Raw genomic sequence first — 22,710 nt, forward strand, 5'->3', positions numbered from 1 at the left:
GTGATGTTGCATATTCCAGAGACTCCTTCAATTCCTTCTTCTGATCAGATATTCTGGCTTCACGATCGCTTTGTGTTTGCAGTCAAAAAGAGCCATCAGAAGCATACAAAAATGAATTTTCTGTCTTGTGATTTTTGCACTATCTTGCTTTGAACATTTTGGTGAAGGATGTAAGGATGGGTGTGGGATCTCAGCACCTCAGGACTGAGGTGCCGAGCCACCGAGACCACCCTTGGGGGGCTCGGGAGTCCTGGAATGTTGCCAGAAGTGTCTGGTGGCTGGACTTTGATCCTACACAGGAGACGACACTTGTATGAGGATAGGAGGATTTCACCGGAGTGAATGGTGAAGGGATAAGTTAATTAGAGAGTGAAACACAGGGTTTAGGATTTCTGTACGGGGGGTTTAGAGAAGTAAGATGGAGGAATTGGGGCGTGTCCTGTCCTTCTTCTTCTTCTTCTTCTCCTCCATCTTCTGTGGTGATGGTGGCACTTTGGGATTGGTCATTACTAAAAGTACACTGGGCAATAAGGGTGAAAGGTATTGGGGAAAAATGATAAATATTGTACACGTAACTTTGGGTATAAAGATAGGTGACCACCCAGAGGGCAGGGGAGTGTGCTCATGGCTGGCTGTTGAGCAGACCTCCGTCGGGCCGAGAGAAAATCTTTTAGATAAACAATAAACATAGAGACCGAAAGAAGAACTGAAGCCTCTTCTGTTCCTTTGATACGCGGGCTGCCCCAAGGCCACTCCGGGCCTTTCCAGGCCCTCCAAACAGCCGAAAACCGGACAACTGCCTTCCACTGGGTGAGCTCGAACCCCCACAAAACCTTTCGGGGGGGGGGGGAGCAGCCTCAAAGCCCTGAAGAGCAGAAGAACGAAGGGGGCAGCTCCGATCTTAGACGAGGTCCCAGGAGAGCACTGATAACTCCTGAGGAGAGAAGCCTGAAAAGAAGGAAAAAAAAAGAGAAGAGGAGAAAAAGAAAAAAAAAAACAGCGGCCAGGAAAGTCTGCAAAAAACAGCAGTCACTGAGAATTCCATCTCTCAGCTTCTGCCGAAGACAATTCATAGCAGAACAGCCCGGACCGGAACCAGAAAGGCGCCTCTGGGACCACCTCTCGTGATCTGCTGGACAGAGACTGAGACCTCTGGACTGCCCTGACGATAGATTTGGTAAGAAGGTCCAGAAATAAGAACATGGGGGGCACACTTTCCCAGGAACAACGGGAAATTTTGTCCGCCTTACAAGGCGTGACACAAGCATATACAGAAGGAATTCCAAAGAAAGAATTAAAACAATTATTGCTATGGGCAAGGCTAAACTACCCACTGGCAGAAACGTGCCTGCTATTCGAAGTGGGGTTTTGGCAGGAGATAAACAGACATTTATATTTCTTAGCAACTAAAAAGGACGAGACAGTATTAAAATTGCTGTCTCCAGCAAGAATAATGTTAGAAGGCATATCTATGCAAACGAAATGCCAGGAAAAGCAGCAGATGCAGCGGAAGGCTGCAGGGCCCTCAGACAGAGGGGAGGAGCAAGACTCCGGGAAAAAATTAATTCTGGCCTTAAGAAGCCAGGAGGAAAAGGCTCTTGGAGAAAGAGAGCAAGGAATATTATTAAAACACCCGGTCCCAAAACCCAGAAACCCCAGAAAACTCCTAAAGCGTCCTGAAACTCCAGAGAGCATGGAGGACTCAGGAGCAGAAGGAGGGGAGCAGGGGGGAAAGAAGGGATCGGGGGGGGCGCTTTCTCGCGGCGCGGCGGCGGCGCAGCGGTGTGGCCAGGCTGCGGCGGGGCAGGCGGAGAGCGCGGATGAAGAGATAGCAAGAGACACGTGTTTTCGTGCGGCTTTCCTCAGCTCAGGGCCGGGGGGGGCAGCCGCCCCGGGGGCCGGCAGGGATACGGAAAAGCGCGTGGCGGACGAAATTCGCGAAAACCCGGGGGGGGAACCACAAACCAGCGCCGGGGCGTCTGACACAGGCAGCGAAATCGGGGAATTTGCGCAGCCCCAGAAGGCTGCCATGGTGAGACGTAGGAGGCGCGCGGCTGTGACGTCGAACCCGGTGCGCAGATCGGCCCGAATCGCGGAGCAGGCGCGGGTGCCGGCGGGAGGGGGGCTGCACGCACTGGCGAGGGGAGGAGCGGACACAGCGTTGGAGGAGGAGGAAACAGAGTCGGGGGCGGACCGAGGGGAGGAGGCCTCGGAGGTGGAACAAGAGGGAGAGAGCGACATTAGCTCAGGAGAGACAGGGAGCGGCTTGGAGAGCACGCATGCGCAGAGAGTAGAGCGCGGGCGGGGGCGGGCCAGACCCCCTGTGACGTCTCGGGCGAGGAGGGGCCATGCTCAGGTGTCCACATCCCAGGGCCCCCCGCCCTCTCCAGACTTGGTGCCTTTGGTTAAAACCCTCGGAGTCCAAGCCTCTTCCCTCCAGGGGAATTAGAGGGTGAGACACAGGGTTTAGGATTTCTGTACAGGGGGGTTTAGAGAAGTAAGATGGAGGAATTGGGGCGTGTCCTGTCCTTCTTCTTCTTCTCCTCCATCTTCTGTGGTGATGGTGGCACTTTGGGATTGGTCATTACTAAAAGTGCACCGGGCAATAAGGGTGAAAGGTATTGGGGAAAAATGATAAATATTGTATACGCAACTTTGGGTATAAAGATAGGTGACCACCCCGGAGGGCAGACAGTGTGTGCTCATGGCTGACTGCTGAGCAGACCTCTGTCGGGCCGAAAGAAAATCTTTTAGATAAACAATTAATAAACATAGAGACCGAAAGAAGAACTGAAGCCTCTTCTCGTCCTTTGATACGCGGGCTGCCCCAAGGCCACTCCGGGCCTTTCCAGGCCCTCCAAACAGCCGAAAACCGGACAGATGGGTTGAAGGGGACATCAGTGAACTTTGCCTATTCTCCAGGATGCTTAGACAGCATGCAGAAAACACATAATATTAGAGACCTATATAATCCTCTGTCCCTAAGGTGTTGTTGGAGATTGCTCTTAATAGTTTCACATTAGCTACTTACCCATGAGGGAATGTTTTTGAACTCTGGCTGGATGACACTGGTTATTTATAAAGACAGACCAAAAATTTCATTGTTAGACATATATTAGCTTTTTGTTTATTTTCCGTGCCGAAATGCTTCATAGTATTTGAAAAAAATAAAAAGGCAGATAACCCCTTGCCCCATGTCCAAAATCTGGATCTCCTGATTAAGCCTGACACTAATGATTGTGACTGAAGTGAGAGATGGGTACATTAAAGTTCATTAATCAAACTTAAACTTTGTGGATTTTTTGGTAAACACAGGGAGTTTTAGTGTATGTGGCTAGGTTTTTCTCCAGCAGTTGTTGAAAAAAAAATCTTTATACTGAAGAACTGCACATTAGACCCATGGAGGAAACCATATCTCCTGAAAATTTAAATAATTTTTGTTCCACTTTTTCCCCTAATGTGCTCACTATGTCTACTACTCTGTTACTGTGAGGACTTGATATATCACCATTTAAAGACATGGATTTTTACAATAAGACAGACAGAAATGCCAGTTGACTTACAACTGTATATCAAGGATAGAGGTTTCAAGATGCCCTTCTATCCTATTTTTCTCTTAGTAATTTTAGCCTCTGCTAAATCAGAGATTTCATTATGCATATTTGTTATCAGTAATTAATTTCACAAAAGCATATCCTACAAAACAACTTTAATCTTTTGCGTATGGATCATCACATATCAGTGTTAAAAGGCAGAATTAGGGACATGAGGAGAATCTTGCAATTATTACTTAATCATGACACAGTTTGAAGAATTGAATCTTTTAAGAGGAAATATTTTAAATCAATGTGATACTTGAAAATTGTTTTAAATTACTTCATGCATTTTGATCTGTGAAATTGTTCTTGAGGAACAACAGATGAAAAGAAGTATTGCAATAAAAATTTAAGGAGCATATTTTTTCATTAAATATTTACCAGCCATTCAAATTTTAGTGGGTTTACTCTGCAACTGAAGAAGAGACTTTGGGGTTTACATCTGTAAATCTTTGTGCTGGTGCCTACCAAAAGGGATTAAACCCAAGGCAAGCCTCTGCCACAGTTGTAAATTATTTAGTAGGCAAATTTAGAGTGCAAGTGTTCTCCTGTAAATTTTAATGGTTGAAATAAAACTAGAAGTATTAAATAAAAATTAATAACCAATTTCTTGAGTGCAACAGAAATTATGGATGCACTGTATTTGCATCATAAAAGAAATATGATAAGCACATGCGTGCAATCTGGTACTGGCTCTTCAGGACACTCATTCCTTCTTGGAAAAGAAGACAGAACACTGGAAAGGAGAGAACTCTTATTCCCAATGCACAACTTTTCAGATGGGGCTGTGCTGAACTAGGCAAGCATCTTAAATTTATGGTTCAGAATATACTTTTCAATTGCAGTCAAAGATACTACATTTACTTGCTTTAAAAGATACTTGCATATTTTTCTTTTATTTTCTTTATCTAGAAGCTTCAGCTTCCAGATCAGCAGCAACTGGGATTTGGGCTGAAAATACTTTTCATGTATCTTATTAATCATGTTATGTGCATGATATTAAATACATTATAAATGTACACAGGAACACACTTGGGTCATCATAGGGCACTTTCTGTACTGTTGGGAGCAATGTAATTTGTTTAACTGAAGAAAATTAATTAGACCACATTATACTCAGGATTTTTCCATATGTGTGTCAGTTGCAGAAATGTTGCTTTTATCGTAGTAAACATAATTTTATCGATGTTATTCTTAATGTTATTTTTATTATTGGTGTTTTTTCTCAATCTCCAGAAGTCAGATACCATGGAAAATTCAGACTGTTTTACTCACAAACTATAATGAAAGTCCCATAGAAGTCTGTAACATATCCTGTTCTGTCAGTTCTCTGCCTCCTACCGCTTCTGGTTTGTCCCTTTATTGCTAGACATAGTAATATAAACATTCTAATGTGGGGCACCATATAAATATTTAAGATGTTTGCTAGTAATATAAGTATTTCTTGTTTCTATTGTTGGTGAAATGTTTGATATTGATTTAAGTGCTTTTTTTTTGAAAAATAACTTTATTTTCATGAAACCTGGCATGATGAGGAGGGAACAGAGCTGACCAGAAACTTTTTTGTAAAAAGTTTGAAGTTTTATGAATTCCTTAGATACTTTTCTTCAGTCTTTTCTAGAGGTTTGAAATTTCTCCCAAAGGAATTTCATAGATGAAATGGTCTGTTTTTCTGGAAAATTTTAATTGGAAGCTATTAGGATAGCTGTACGATATTCGGCTGTTTGGATGGCCTGGAAAGGCCCGGGGAGACCTTGGCGCAGCCTGTGTTTCAAAGGAACAGAAGAGGCTTCAGTTCTTTTCTCGGTCTCGGTGTTTATTAATTGTTTATCTAAAAGATTTTCTCTCGGCCCGACGGAGGTCTGCTCAGCAGCCAGCCATGAGCACACTCCCCTGCCCTCCGGGCGGTCACCTATCTTTATACCCAAAGTTACGTGTACAATATTTATCATTTTTCCCCAATACCTTTCACCCTTATTGCCCAGTGTACTTTTAGTAATGACCAATCCCAAAGTGCCACCATCACCACAGAAGATGGAGGAGAAGAAGAAGAAGAAGAAGGACAGGACACGCCCCAATTCCTCCATCTTACTTCTCTAAACCCCCCTGTACAGAAATCCTAAACCCTGTGTTTCACTCTCTAATTAACTTATCCCTTCACCATTCACTCCGGTGAAATCCTCCTATCCTCATACAAGTGTCGTCTCCTGTGTAGGATCAAAGTCCAGCCACCAGACACTTCTGGCAACATTCCAGGACTCCTGAGCCCCCCAAGGGTGGTCTCGGTGGCTCGGCACCTCAGTCCTGAGGTGCTGAGATCCCACAGATAGCTTTAGGAAAAAATCTGATTAAAAATGGGTGATCAATTTGTTCTGCATTTGGAGAAATACAATGCTGAGATAATGCAAGCGTACTTTATTCTGCCAAAGACAAAAAGTGTAGCCATTACACCTGCACTACTGGCCTTGTGGTGCTGGGGAAACATTTCCCTGGAAGTGCCCCATGCCGATGCAGATGTGTGCAGCACCCCCATTAGCCATGCAAAAAAGTCAGATTAAATTTGTTGATAGATGGGAGGGAGAGCAGGAGTGCCTAGCATGTGAGTAGATAAATTTTGGGGTAAAAAATGCATGGCAAGTATTAGAGTTCTTCCCTAGTCTGTCTACCTCTCCTTGAATGTGAGAAGGACAAGGGTCAGCTGCATCTCCTCATACTATAATGAAAAATAGGTAGATTTTTATTGACTTGTCTAAAGGTTGCTTGCCTTCAATATGATCACATCCAGATGCAGAAAAGATCTTGTTCTGGATCTGATTCTTTATGTACTCCACAACACAGTGTCACCTGTCTAGAGGACACATGTAGGGAAGGTGTTCACTGCTGTGGTGTCTGCCCTTAAACACCCACAGGCCTTCAGCTCATCAGATAAAGGTGAAGGATCAGAGGCACTGAGGGCAGTCTGTACTTCCAGGTGGTTTGTCCAGCAGGGCTGCTGCTCTGCTTACATCTGCTCTATCTTGTGGTTGGGATTCCTCTGTCCTTATTTTGTCTTCCAAAAATTCAACATGCTCTTACCAGCTGATTTTATAGTTAGAACAACTCACCCAATTTTTACATGGGGTGAAAATGCATTAAGGCATGAGATGTGGTTCTTGGGACAGTCTTATGCAAGGCCAGGAGCTGGATTTTGATGATCCTTGTGGGGCCTTTCCAGCACAGGATATTCTATGATCCTAGGATTCACCTCAGCTTAGGTAATGTATCTAAAATAAATGGAGTCGCCATTTGAAGACAACTTCTTTTAAGTAATGAGAACCAGAGAAGCAAACTAACTCTAAAAATCTTACTTTTTGTCATCTAAGCTGTCTGAAAGTGATTTTCATCCTTCAGCTTGGACAGCTGGCTTGTCTGTGGCTTTTGTCAGTGGTAAGCATGAACAAGAGTGGACTCAACCAGTTAACAGAGAGGAGCTTCCCGAGCTGTCTGTCTTCATGACAAGGGCTGACACAGTTTGCACATTGTGAGCTTTTGCCCTCTTTAGTCTTGTTCTGCCTTCAGTCAAAAGTGATTATCACTGTAATCCCATTGAGGTTCAGAGGTCCAGCACTACAGAGGCAGAGCAGTACTTGGGTGTGATGCCTTCCAGCAAAGCCTCATGCTGCAGGAAATGTTTCCACAGCACTGTGAAAGGTTCCCTTTTTTCTTAATAAAGTGTGGTAATGATGGCAGGATGCTGTGGGCAGCAGCAGTGCCTGTGATGCTTCTGTTTCCGAGAGCATCCAGCCATTCCCCTCACTGACCCCTCTGCCCAGCAAGGGGAGCTGCAGGGTGATGCTGCCAGGGCTGGCTGCAGCTCTGGGGGTGTCTGGTTGCCAGCAGTGGGGCAGGCAACAGCCTCTAGTAAGCTGGCAGTGCTAAGGAGAGGTAAATTTATCATAACTGTGTTTCTACATTTTTTTTCCTCAGCTGCTCTAGAAAGCAGTTTATGGAAATGCAAATGTTGCGATAACAGTTCTGTGCAAGCTGATGAAAATGTTTGATAAATTAGGTGAATTGCAGGCTAGGTTTTCTCAGCTTACAGGATTTTTTACTCTTCTCTCCCATTTTGAGTCATTTTTTGGCACAGACCGTGTAATTTTATTTCAGTAGTCTGCTTAAAATTTCTGGTTGACTTTTCACTCTTGATTCATATTAGTCTTCTGAATTGTGGTGTGTAAGCTGTGGTGACAGGGACTTTCTTTTGGGGACGGTTTGGAACTGTAATCACATTTTCGCCTTATCACATCTTCATATTCTCACTTTTCCAGCGTGCTGGCCCCTGGCAGTTGATTCATCATGCGTCCCTAAGCAAAAACATGGACTGGGACACAGAAAGCAATAATAGAGTAGAATAAATCATATTACAGTCTCATGTCTGGGGGGAAAAGATCAGAGAAGGCATGCTAGCTGTGAATGTAAATGTATTGTATGGCTTCTGGTTTGTCAGCTCAATTGGAGTGGTTGTGAATTTATTGAGTCTAGGTTTTGAAAAATGCAGCACTGTCTGCTTTGTTCAGAATCAATACCAGTCAACAGAATGAACCAGATTTGACTGGTCAAATACTCTGGAAAATTATTTCATGTGTATTTCGTGAGAGAAATATTGTATATGTTGCTCCCACTGAAGTAATAATTGCTGATATAAGCTGAAATATTAAGTCTATGCCCATTGCACTGGCACATGCTTAATATTTTTATAGAAATTACAGGCAGGAATACACTCTTAAAAATTGAATGAGAATGATAAATGAATGGGCAATTCTATCACAGATATTTATTTAGGTACTAGTTTGTTTTGCTTTTTTTCTTCCACATAATTAGGTGCCTAATTGTGTGAGGAGACTTACTGGATTTCCATGTGTGAATAGCAGTGTTTCATTGAAGAATACACTTGCTCTAAGCATTTGTAGTACATTTTCTGAAACCTGATGTGAAAAATTACATTTCCAGATTTTCTAGAAAGAGTTAACGATTAAAAAAAAAAAAAAATAAAAATCCTTCATTTGAAAACTCCCACCACTCAATTTAAAAATGTCATATATGGGATTTAGTACTAGACATCATAAAATTGTAGGTACTAGGCTTTACAAACTGTTAGTTTTTTACCTATGTATCTAAAACTACAGCTGCCTGTTATGGTACAAATAAATTCAGTGCAGCCTTTACTTGTAAATTTTTTTCTTCAGTGCAGCCTTTACTTGTAAATTTTTTTCTTATCCAAAATTCTCCATACTATATTTCACTACCAAAATACATACAAGAAGAGGGAAGATGTTTTTTTAGTCAGTACTCTTATATCATACACATTTTCTTTGCTTTGAAAAAATGAAAAGCAAAGGGCTACCTCTCCTCTCTCCAGACAAACATGTATTTTATGAAAGCTTGACAGCATATATGCCTAAATTATAATGAACACAGGCTGCTCAAAAATAAAATGTTAGTACCATTTATTGAGATGACAATGCTATAGGTTTGCTGGTCTTTTTTTTTTTTTTTGGTTATCTCTTCACTAATTTGTGTGTCCAAAAGTCCTTGTGTACCAAATGGAGAACAAAGCTGTGAATATGATATGCTAACAAGACATACAAGGACGTGTTGGAGAGTCCATTGAAGGCCCCAAATTGATTAAGGTATAATCCTTTGGCACAGGAGGATGGGCTGAGACAGCCAGGCTTGTTCACCCTGGAGAAAACTTATCAGTGTGTACCTGGTGATGGGCAGTGAAGACAGGTTCTTTTCAGGACCAGAGAGGCTGTGGAGTTTTTTCTATCCATTCTTTATTATTTCTTTGCAGAATTACATGGAGCATATAGATTAACCTAAATTTTCCTTGGGTGTTGTAAGTAGATGTAGGGTCTTCTTATGTCTGTCAGTCTGGGCAATGTAACAAGGAATGATGCTTTTTATCTTCTAAATGCTTTTTATAATTTTTTTGTTTCTGTCACTTTTGCACTTCAAAATGGATTTTATTATATTTTTTCCAAACAAAGGTTGGTTTCTTCTCCCAGGTAACAAGTGACAGGACAAGAGAAAATGGCCTCAAGGTTTACATTGGATATTTTGAAGAATTTCTTCACTTCAGGATGCCCAGGCAAGGGGTGGAATCACCCTACCTGGAAGTTTTCAAAAAACATATGGATTTGGCCCTGAGGGACATGGTTTAGTGGTGAACAGGGCAGTGCTGGGTTAACAGTTGGAATTGATGGGCTTAGAGGCAATTTTGATTCTCAGAGAGGCAAAACCTTACAAAGTAGAAGGGGAAGAAGCAATGAGTACAAGCTTTCCTGTGACTCCCCTGAAGTAACTACTCCTAGCCACGGTCAGCAGGCTGTGGAGATAGCTTTTTTAAACAAGGCAAAGTAGTTCTTTGTAATTGCTGTTTGTTTCTTCAAAAAAAAAAAACCAAAAAACCAAAAAACCAAAACCAACATCTAACAACCTACCCAAACTCATGGTTTATTTTATTATTTTTTTTAATTTGTGATCCCAGCTAGGCTCAGAACCACTTGAAACCTCTGGGTTTGGAAATGAGAAAAATGAAGACTCTAAAGTGCTGACAAAATCTTTTATTTAGAAAATTATGATTCAGTGGAGTTAAATTGTAGTAGTAAATGGGCCATAAGTAGGTACAAGAGTATTTAGTTTTAATAAACAGATTCTGGGAATACATGTATTTGCATTACCTCCCTTAAAATCCACAGGTGGGGATTATAATCAGTTTAATCTTTTGTTAGTCTCCCTCTCAGAGCAAATGGTGTGCTGTGCTTTTCACAGGGCCAGACACGTGGGGAGCAGTGACAGCAGGGAGGTCCAGGAGCTGAAACAAAATGTTCTTTAAAGCAGGTGTGTTTCAAGTTTCAGAATGGAACCTGTGTAATGTTTATATTAAAATATACTGCATCTTACTGGCAGACTTTGTGTTAGACTTTGACGCATTTATTTCAATTCTTTTTTCTTCTTTTGTACAATTGTGTACAATTGACTGATCCCTCTATTTGAATACATTAGGTCAGAAACCACAATGCCGCCTCTACAATTTCACAATCTGTATGCAAAAAGAGCATGAATGGAAGTTATAAACACCCATTTGGTTTCCTGGATGGTGAAATGTTCCTTCAGGCTCTGCTGGTTTAATCAATGCATGAAATAGATTACATTTGTTTAGGGTGGTGATAGCCTGACTAATGCATTGACTTCAGCTGGAAAAAGAATAGCCGGCAATACTTGAGGAGGAACAGTTAATCCACCCACATTAAAAACATAGCAGTGTGATTTTGAGACAGAGTGCCTTGGAATTGCTATGCAAATTTTGTACATGTTAATGTGAAACAAAAAAATAACTTAGCCATGTTTTAAGAAATAATAAATCATTTTCATAATAATGACTTGCTCAAGGATTGAAAGTATTATTTTAAAACGTTTGCTCTTCATTCCCAAACTCCTTACACATGTCTAGATTTTGAAACTTGCATTATATTATTTATTATCTGCTGATGAAGCATGATGGGGTTTTCTGATTGACTTGCCAAGTGATTAGCAAAAAACCTGGATTATTTGGGATTGCTCCAGTTAGGGAGATTAATTAATAATATAGCTATTTCTGTTTCAGGAAATAGGGAGCAAACTTTTTGCTTCTGTCTGATTACAGTGTGTTTGATGTTATTTTCATTAAAATTCAAGCCAATAAGGCTACTTTTTCAACCCGCCCATGAAACCAGAACTGGTTTCATAATGGAAATTACAATATTTTGGTTTCAAAAGGGCCATGTGGTACAGTCAGGCATGCTGCTCAGGCTTCAGCCAAGGAAGATTTCTTTACCTCTGCTGGGAAATGGAAAGTGTTACAAATGGAGAATCACAGCTCTTTGAAGTGCCCTTGAGGCTGGCATACAGTCTTGTATAACTGCAGAAAAGTATAGTATAGTGTTGGAATTGGAACTTGGAATAAGAATAGCTCCAGAGCTCTGGGAAACAGGATTCAAAACTTCTCAGACCTTTCTGCCTGACCCCTCCTCTGGCTGGACACACACATGCAGACATGTTTGAACGTGTGTAAGCAGTTGTGCTCAGGCAGTGAGATTGCGGGAGGCTACTGAGTAAGGAGAGGGCTTGGCTTTGTGTAACCAGCTCAACATGGGTGTCCTCTGTAGGAGATGAAACAAAGATCCTTCTTGTTAGAAGCAGCAAATACTCAGCTTGAAGTACAACCAAATAACTGATCTCCTTGCTGGTGTTTGCACAACTGTGAAGAACAGCAAAATGGTGAAAAGATGCTGGTTCTTGTAGAAGATTTTGTCCATGCATGTGGTGATAGATAGGGATTAGGGCAGGGAGATTCCAGCAATGCAGACAGGCTCAGAGCTGGAGATCCCTCTGTACAATGTCAGCACCTGGTCAATCCATTCCTCTGATCTGCAAGCCTCTGAGAGGATGGCAGAGTTCAAAGTCTTCAAAATAATGCTTGGAACTTGGTTCAGTTCCAGTTTGAGGTAAAATATGTTTTTGAATGCTATGATAAGTCTGAGTCTATTTCATATCCTCATTTTGTTTTTCCAGAAATTTTATGCAAATTTCAATTTTAATGAAAATAGGAAAAATAAGAGCCCGTGTCTCTGCTCTCAGTTTTAAATCACATTTTTTATAATTCTATGACAGCATAGAAGCTGTCAAAAAGCTTTAAGCTGAAAAAGCTGAAAAAAGCTTTAAGCTTTTTTCTTTAGGGTCTTTAACCTATGCCTGGTGCTTCTTTTCCTATGATTATTTATTTTTCAAGTAAAATTATTCCAAAGCCACCAGCACATTGCAAAACCAAAAGTCAGTGGAAAACATTCTTTCATTGTCATCCTTTTTCTTTTTCTGAGAAAAAAATACCTCACTTGAAAGCTTCTATGTTCTTGTAACCCAACCTTTTATTTGCAGCCATGAGAAAGTTAGGTTAGCATATTGCATACATAATCCTCAGGTGTTTGAGCTCCTTCAAATTTGTCACATAATACAAGTAGAGAGGCTTTTGCACTCTGAAGAGGTGTCCCGGGTGCCCATGTGTTAGACTTTGTGTGTAAGACTCATGGGATATATGATGACTGAAATCCAAGGTTTCTGCTCTATGAAGAAAGGAAAAACTCTGCCTCCACCACTCACTCCCACCCCTGTCATGTGGAAATATTTATACTTTTTTGATGGGACCATTCTGTTTGACATAAAACTGTGCCTCTGTGGGAATAGTTCTGGCCTCCTGTGAGCTGGATCTACATTCTCCATCCCCTGTGGTGCTTCCATGGAACACAGCACAGTGTGTGGGGAGAACGCAGGATAACCCTGCATGGTGTGTGTTTCCATTAGCCTCACTGATAGGGGAAATGGGACCTGATGTGTGTGAATACTGAAACCCATAACGAGTTTAATATCATGTTGAAGGAACTGGTTCAATTAAATTACAATCATGGACACATTTTTAAACATGTTCCAATAGAATATTTTAATAACCCAATCTATCTTAAGAGCTTCTCAAATTCATTCTTATTCTTTTTGTTAAAATGAAAAAGGTAATAGTCTGATATCTGATTTAAAAGACAAATTCTGAAGGAAAGTCACAGCAGAATTTTTAGCCAGCAAGGTGTACAAAACCAGTTTTCTTGCTTTTTGGGGGCTTCTTACCATACCAGCATTGCAGATTAGATTTGATAGTTGATTGAATATCAGGTTAGGCAATTAGAGTAGCTACAAAATTTAAGAGGACATATGGGTAAGCTGAGAAAAAATGTAGAAAAGGGTAGAAGAAAGATCAGAGAAATTTGCTAGAAAATGAAAATGTTTAATTTGCTAACAGGGATCTTAGGCAATTAATGAAATCTAGTATTATTTAGGGTGATTTCTGAGCTTCTGTTTGAGATAGCAAGCTCCACCTGTGTATTTGTTTGCCTTATACTGAGGTAGGATATAAAAGAAGTAAAAGAAGATATTTCTGCTTCTTGCATACTGATGGCAAGAAAAGATGATTATACTTTGGTAATTATTCATTGAAATAATATGGCTATAACCAAAATAGCATATCAAATAGCATATATTTTTTCCTTCTGAGTTCTGTAATTTGGAGAATTTTCTCTGATATGAAAAGCTTCTTAATTCCTTTGCGATGAAAATTTCCCCTTCTGTTCTCCATGTGAAACACAGTTCTTCTCCGTGCATTTTTATTACATTGATTGTTTCACTGATGGTACACATTCCCATCCAGAACTACTTGGGTACTATATTTTCCTGATTAAATTACAAACTCATTAGGTTTGGCAGGTTATTTTGTTATGCATTATATGAAATACCACATGTATCTAATATTTGATTGTATTTCACCCTCATTTTGCCACCACAAAATGCCTAGCTGTGCCTGCTCTATCTGATTTACTAATAACTGTTATTGTCACAATATAGAGTTGCAGAACAAAAGCACCTTTTAGTAAAGACACATGTGATGTTTTGAAGGAATTATCATTTATCTGCAAGACCTCAGATGAACCTCCTCTTAGCACAGGGGGAAACCTGAACTGTTCTAATCCTTACAAGTCAATTATCATCTAAACTGCTCATTTCCTGCTGCAATTCAAGATTCATAAAATCTGAATGGGATATGCATTTTTAATGTTATGGCAGGAACCATAAATATTGTTCGCCTTGTTTGCCAGAATCTTAATACAATAATGACTATAAAGCTGCAGGAAGGAAAAATATCTAAGATGCATTGATTCAGTTTCATAACCCAATAATTCTGACAACCTTTTCAAATGATTAAATGGGCCTGGAGAAATCCAGGCCCTGAAGTATTATCTCCATTTGTGAAGCCCTAAATGTTTTTCTGTTGATTTTTTTTTTCCCCCTTTCTTCTTTTAAATAATGCAGGAGCAGGTGCTGGCATTTCAGTTCAACTAATTAGTTTCTAATTTACTGTAAACATCTTAGAATTCCATGAGCATGTCTCAGTGGTATCTGAGAGGAAACAATCTACTGGTTCGATAAATTTCCCCTGAAATACCACTGAGAATTGACTGCATGAAGTGTATGGCCTTACTTAATATATCTGAGTTTTTTAGAATACACTGAAAAGCAAGATAACAGTTCCAGGCTTTCTCTGATATTATCATTATCTCTGCAAAGACAATCTGAAGGAACCTTGTGTTAATGACCCATTGTTTTAATTTTAAAAAGCTATGAAATGTTGCATTGTATTTCAATGCACTATTGGAATTGGTCCAGACATTAAATGTGTTTGTAGTGATATTGCCACAGGAATCTTCAGCAATGCTTTGCAGTATTTTTACATTCATGTGATTTGTGTATCTAATTTGTAGATCAAAATGTAGACAAAAGTATTTAAATATTTCACTTGTTTCTGGGTTATTGACTTCATAAAATGGTTGCATTTACAATGAGAAAATTTGGTTGTAACTATTCATTAAAATAAACCAGGAACTTTGTCTAAATATCTTTGTTTTAAAAATGTTTATGAACGTGTTATATATATACACATTAAACTTAGTTGGTTTTTTTAAAGATAACTAGAATTGGAAAAAATGCTTGAATTTCTGTATTAGTACTTTTTGTTCATATGTTAATTGTAAAACATTTTAAAATAATGCCATCTCCTTCTGTTTTTCTTCATTATTATTAATTGTCTTTAAATTAAGATAAATGACACTTTAAAGATACAGAGGGGTACTAAGTTATACATGCTTATTTTTTCTGACTTTGCCTTAAAAACCAAAGACAGTTGTCTTAGTACAGATGGTAGGATTTACATTTCACCATTTGGCTGGAGCCCTAACTTACCTCCCAGTGTGTTAGCAAATCCCTCAGGAGTGCTCTGGAGCTGAACCAGCACTGGTGACACTGAAATCCCTCTCTCAGAGCTGCTGCACTTACCAACTGCTTGGCAGCATACGCGCCTTTCCTTTCTCCAGCGCCCATCAACATCGTTTGCCCTGGTAGAACCATTCTGGCAATTTGCAAAAAACTGAGCAAAGGACTGGCTGAGGCTAACACTACTTGTGTCCAAGGTTTCACTTACATTTTTTTAATGTTCTGGAACCAGAAACAATTTTTCCAGGACACTTCAGAGGGTGATGAGGGGGGACTGAGTTGCTTAAAACTTCTGTGTCAGCAGAGAAAATATTTTTATAAATGTACTTTCAAAGACAAAAAGCTAGATATGCAGGGTCCTGCTGAAAATGTGTCACAGTCTATTAATACAAGACTATACAGGCTTTTGGTATAGTTATTGCTTTTTGAACCTTAAAGATACTAATTTTTATTGTATTTGAATAATTCACTCTTGTGAGAATGAGGTTTTTCTGATATGCAATTTTCTTACCATTTCATTGGATATTATGTAGGAAAAAGTGAACACTGATATAAATGTTTACTGTCTGCTTATTTACAGATATTTATTTATTTTGATATTTTGAATTCTTAATCAGTAAAGGCAATCTTGAAAATACCTCCCATGAGGTATTTTTGTGTGAGTGGCTAAAAAGTCGATATCAGCTGAAATGAAAACGAGTTGTATATAGACAACTATGATGCATAGAGTGCCAATTCCTATGTTTTTATGCAGGTTTTTTCATCTCCGCTTTAATTTGATATCTAATTTCTTTAAATTAATTCTATATTGCTTAATACAAGAAAAATAACGTTGTCGTTAAAATAATATGTGTTGAGGAAAAGAAAAACAGCTGAGAGATTAGAATCTGTTTGGAAGAGAGCTGAAAAAAAATTAAAATACATATAAGTTTATGTGCAGGAAAAAAGTGTTAACAGAAAATTGTGTTGATATACATAGGAGGAATCCCAATTGATGTGGAGTGGAAAATTATGTAATTGCTACCCTTTATGTTGCAGGGCTTGACACACAAAGGAATAGAATCCTCAAGCTCCTTCAGATGGGTTTTCAGTTACTCTGGAACTGGAGCTGCTATGCATTGCACTGTCCTTGTGCCAGCAAAAGAAGCTCCAGCCCCTCTGGCTGGAGACATTTTTCTCATGGCATCACTTGTATCCTCGTTTCAAGGTTTTATTGGCAGATAATCCCTTGTCCTATATCCTAATATAAATTAGTTTAACTTATTTAGCTAAGTTTAATTGATTAAACTGAGAGTGATGTGTGTTCTCAATGCATATTCCATGGTAAAGGAGGAGCCTCTGTCCTATTTCACAAGCTTTAAACTTCTTCCCATTGCTGATAACTCTGTTACAAGAACCAGAAAACAACATCCCCGCCAAGCTTAATTACGCAGATGCAACTGTTTATGAGAGAAGGATTTCCCCCCCTACAGTTATGAGAGTTAGAAATTTTCTTTTTAATATCCTGCCAAATTTGCTGAACTGTTTCCAAACTGAGCTGGACTGTCATCCAAATAGCCTCAGGAAATTTTATTGCTACATATCTTCACACTGAAAAATTCAAGTCTTTAGTTTTCATGAGGAAACATTGGATTTTGTTTTTCCATGCATAAAGGATCAGACCGAGCTGTTAGAAGTTCCTGGTCTTCTTCCTATCCTTACCATAGATACTGGGAAGTAATGATTTTTTTGGTAAAAATCCGAGTCAGAGTGGGTGGTACAATTAGACTGTAATGTTGAACAAGTTATTAGACAACCTCTGCCTCTCTGTCCATGAAACTGGGGCAAGTAAAGGCCATTTGAAGGCTAATAGCAAGCTATTAATTAGTGTTCCTAGAGCTACTTTGAGTTCTCATAAGGAAGATTTTATTTATATGAAATGGTCAACTGGGATTCTCTTAGTGACCCTTTTTGTTTCTCACGCCAAATTTTCTTCTTTTTATAGCTAGGAAATGGAGGATTTTGGAGTGTGATTGATGAGTTATGTCTTTGTGGAGAAAACAGGAGGGCCTGAGATTAAGTAAATCAATCCTTACAAGCACCTCAGTACTGCAGTAGGAGAGTACCTGGGTCTTTGCAGAGCTGAGATCTAACAGAGTCATTTAGCAGAGGCTGCTGGATTGGTTTGGTACCTGAGATTTAACTTTTGCATCTGACTGCAGTGGTTTTTTGTGTGGTAGTCATTGTCATTCTTTCCACACGAGTAGCTTCTGGCTACATGTTCTGCTGTTATTGAGTCCTCAAGTTATGGCTTGATGGCAGTGGACAGAACAATTTCTTAGCAGAAAATTCTTAGCAAGTGCACAAGTGACTGCTCAGTGAAGCATTGTAATTAAAGCAGTGATGGTATACAATCTACTAAATAACTTCAGACTGTCAAGGTGGTAAAGCAAATGCCAGCTCAGAGTAATAAGCTGAGCAGTAAACTCATAAAATAGTTATTCTTTGTTCTGACATGGCTCATTTAAATCTCTTTGTCTCCTAATTCAGTACCTGGAGAGAATCCTATAAATATTTTGGGTAGACATAAAAATGTTTCTTTAAAATAAAATTATTGGAGCCTTTTACAGAAGGCAGCAACTGATAGCTGTTCAGTACTGCATTCCTACTGATGATGATTACTAGCAATGGGATAAACCCTAACACACAGAGTTTTGTTCTAGGAATGTGGGAGAGATGTGTGTTCAACTATTACAAATTTCTATTGCACTGGGATCAGTGTTTTTTGTTGGCTATTTTTTTTCTGTTTGTTTTTTGTGGCTTTCAAACATTTTATCCTAAAAGCACCTCTATATATACACACTATAATTTCACCCATCTTTTACAGGGATGTAATTTACTAATTTAATTTCCTTTATATATAATGAGTTTGTTTTGATTTTTTTTTATTTTTTTGTGTTTATTTTTTAAATCAGAGCACATTGTAGGAATAAAATAAATCTTTTAAATCTTTGTTTTTATGCCTGTGTGCTTCATCCCTGTCCATACTCATTTTCAATATGTTCAATAGAGCAGAAGGTAATGAGCATAGAGTGCCTGAAGTGACTGGATCACAATCTCTGTCATTCATAATTATGAACATTTACTGAATATTTAAAATTTTTTAAAGTTGATGGTGGGTGTGGAGGAGAAAAGATGAAGTGGTACTTCTCCCTCAGGATATCCATTTGGTTTCCCATATATTTTTGTATATTTGAAATTCCTGGCAACTGGACTTTTACTGTTTACTACTATTTAAAGGTAATGTTTTTAGCACTTTTCCCATATAATTAATGACTCTGGTATCCTCTTGGGTGGCATGTAGGTTTGAAAGAAGCAGCAATTATTTAACAATTTGATGAGCTCTTGGCTCTCTGATTTTTTGAAAGCTCCTGGAATTGTGGCAAGAGTTCTTCTGTCCCAAATGTAAGTGTCTGAAAATTACTCATCTGATTCATATCCCAGGATATTCTCACAGTAAAAACTACAAACACCTCCAAAAGGTGAGTCACTTTAATTTAAGGCTAGATGTGGAATTAATCTTTTCAGATGGCTGTAAATCTCCACAGAGACAGGCAGTTTTAGGGTAAGATTCATATCTCCTAGAGTAAGCATCTAAAAAAGATCAGATCAGATCAGATGAATCCACATTAGGAGAAATATGCCCTAGTGCAAGAAAAAAAATACTGTTTCTTGGCATTCACTATCCAGGGGCTTAGATGATTAGCTTAGACTTGAGATCTATCTTGAAAATGCATTAAGTTGATTGATACTTGCAACACAGACTGATTGTAAACAACCAGCTCTGCATAATGTAGTTACTGGTTTGCATAAAGGATGTAAGTCCATGGAATTCAAAAGATCTCTGTGAATTTACAACATTGTCTTCTCTTTCATTGCTATAAATCACTGAAAGTTCATAGGACTGAAAACAGCCATGCTGCTTTCCAAGTGCTGAGAGGTTGATGTAGTAAGTATATTGAAATTTTTGGTTAAACTCTTTGAGAAAAGCTTAGAATAAGCTTGCTGTGTCATCTGACCAGCTATTCTCTAACATAATTATCTGAATGCTGGAAATTTTGAGCTGTACCTTAGAATGTGTAAATGCATACTGATTTAATTAACTTTACACTAAAGTATAAAATACCCCGTAGACAGATACTGAGATTCAAGAATTCTGGAATTAACAAAGATTTCTACTGTCATTCCATTGTTGAAACCTACATGACTGCTCTTTGGTCCTTCTCTAGCTGATAAAGATGGTATGGGACAAATGTTCAGCAAGGACTAACCTATGACATTAACCTATGTCCCTCCTCGCCATTATCTCCTCCTCCATACTCTTATTTCCTCTTTTATTTCTCCCAGCTTTTCCTGCAATACATGTGGGCGAGGCTGTCTGCCATCAATGAAGGTTCTGCTTTCCAGTAAAAGCGAATGTGGAAAAAAACATGGCAAATTTCAGTTTCTTAATTTATTTCTGTTATTTTCTGGAGAGACATTCATAGGCAACATGTAGTAAATTCAAGAGATGTTTGGCATGCTGCTCTTACTGTTCATGCACAGAGCACCTGTGTGGTGTGTACTCAGAGTGTCTGAGACCTTGGAGACTCCCTGGGTATCCTGCAAAGTCCATGTGCACATGAGCAATGAACATTGTTCCTGTTGGTCCGGCAGCATATTCAGAGTCACTGCCCTGTCTGTACTGCCCCACCTTCCTAGGAGGCCCAAGCCCCAGATGCAAGGCTACATTTACTGCATTATATGAAAATTTTCTGTCCTATCTCCTGGTAACCCCTGTGGAAAGTTACCAAGTTCAGTAAAAGCCTTCCTTCTTGATTTCTTGATTTAAAAATGGCCACCAATATGGTTTCTTGATTTTACAAATGGCCACCTTTTCCATTCAGTTTTTGGCTGACAGCTGCATCTCATCTTGCTATAATTATCTTTTATCATGCTCCATTCATTCGAAAGCCAACTAAAGTTTTGATTAGGATGCACTGAAGCTGCTCTTTTCCTCAGCAGGATAAATAAAGAAGAGAATATTAAACCCACAATCTGATTGTGGAGTCCCTGCATTTTTCTCTTGTTTAAAAAGCAGACATATGGATATTTATTATGGGAACAAGTTTTCTGGGACTGCCTCTGATGCACTGACAGTTACAGCACCTTTGCTGAAGACAACTCTAGCATGAGCAGGAGAAATGAAATAAGGAGCATTAGGAAACCTTAATTAGATGTCTCTTTTATACTCATTTGTGATCTGTGTCATGCCAGACCTGCTTCTTTTTAATCCATGCCATTATAAGCTTATCTTTAGCCTGTATTTTAAATAATAGAGCCTAACTGTGTCCTTTATTTTTTTCTTTTGAAATTGGATAAATTCATTTATACAAAGTAGTGTTTACTTTTGATGGTTCAAAAGTGTGTGGGACTCAATTCAGCTTACACTAAATTGAATAAACTACATTTAAACATAAGCAAAACTGGTGCTTTAAAATACTGGAGCACAAAGTTTGCTTACTTTATTCTAGGTGACATCATCCATGACAGGACTAATGCTCTTTGGGCTATCTCCCCTTCCCCTTCCCCTTCCCCTTCCCCTTCCCCTTCCCTTCCCCTTCCCCTTCCCCTTCCCCTTCCCCTTCCCCTCCCTTCCCCTTCCCCTTCCCCTTCCCCTTCCCCTTCCCCTTCCCTCTTTGTTCTTTTTTGCCTTCTGTTTTTGTTCTTTTTTCTTTTTCTATATTTGTTGTATTGTGTTAACTTAAATCCTGTCTGTAGATTTAAAAACCATTTTTGTTTTAGAATTTGGATAATACATATCTTGAAATATACTGTGCAGTGATTAATGTACAGCATACACGTGCCAAGACTAGAAAGCTTCACAGCATATGCACAAAAAAATCCATACACTAATTTTCAGTAGGATAAATTTTTTCAGTATGTTTATAGATTGTTCCATTTGTTTAAAAATATTTTCACATACAAAATGGTCATGAATAATTCAGCTTCCTAGTTATGATATGATAATAAAATATTTATTTATATTTTAAATAAAGGAATTCTTTAATTTAAAGGAAAGAGTAGTCAGGTAATTTTTATTTGACATGTTTGCTAATCAAAATTGATGTGTTTGTTAATTACATCTTTTCTTTGAATCTTTTCAAACTTAAAGTTGTCTACTCAGACCAGCTTCATGTAATTCAGCAACCTGGATTATGTTCAGTCCTATAAAACCTCCCAGACAGACCCATAAAAATATAATAGATCATCTACAGAGTGAACACCTCTGCTATTACAGTGTTGACAGCAAAAAGTGATTACATACATTTCATTGCAATGGTATTAGCAGTGACCTGCAGGAGATACATTTTCTCCCAGCACACTGTGAAGCCTGATGAAAAGTCATTAATATGGTCCATGGTCTGACTGCTATAGATACACAAACATATAAACTGTTTGAGTGATGAAAATGTTAAACTAAATCTTTATGTAGTGTATAACAATGTCCAGTACTTCTGCAGGAGAAAAAGTGGCCAGTGACGTTGGTCCTGTGCTGTCTTTTGACACATCAATAAATCTTCTCCTTTGTAAACTGTTTATGGCAAATATATCATTAAATGAATGAAGGATCCCAGTTATGAAGCAGACCTTTCCCCACTGTTGTCCTCACTGAACAAATGTAGAGCTGAGAAATGTCTTTGATTGCTTTGTCTGCCTGTAGAGAAAAAAATATCTATTACACAGATGTGTTGTAACTCTTCTCTCCCACCTTCTCCTACGGGCATCCAGAATGTTCAGAGAATTAACTCATGGCTGATGAGAATAATCCACTTTGATTTTCCAGAACAGGGGAAATAGCCCTGACTATTGAATGCAGATTTACACTGAGAACAACACTAACACCTGCTTTGTACAGTGCAGGAATGCTCCTGACAAATCCCAAACACACAAAAGCAGGCAACAGGTAGAGATGACAAGAAAGTGATGAAACAAAAGGCAATTAAAAGGCAGCATTGGTCAGGTTGATGAATAGCTGTCACTATAAACCATCTGCTGAAACAGTATAAAGAAATCTGTAGTCATAACACTGGAGCAAGTATTTGTCTCATCTGTATGGTGTGCAAGCCACTCAATATCATTTGAAACTTGGGGATCCTCCCCAGTAAACAGGAAAATTAGGATATTATTTTAGGTTTTGTACTTT

This window comes from Zonotrichia leucophrys, chromosome 1A (genome assembly GCF_028769735.1).
Source record: "Zonotrichia leucophrys gambelii isolate GWCS_2022_RI chromosome 1A, RI_Zleu_2.0, whole genome shotgun sequence".
Classification (NCBI taxonomy): domain Eukaryota; kingdom Metazoa; phylum Chordata; class Aves; order Passeriformes; family Passerellidae; genus Zonotrichia; species Zonotrichia leucophrys.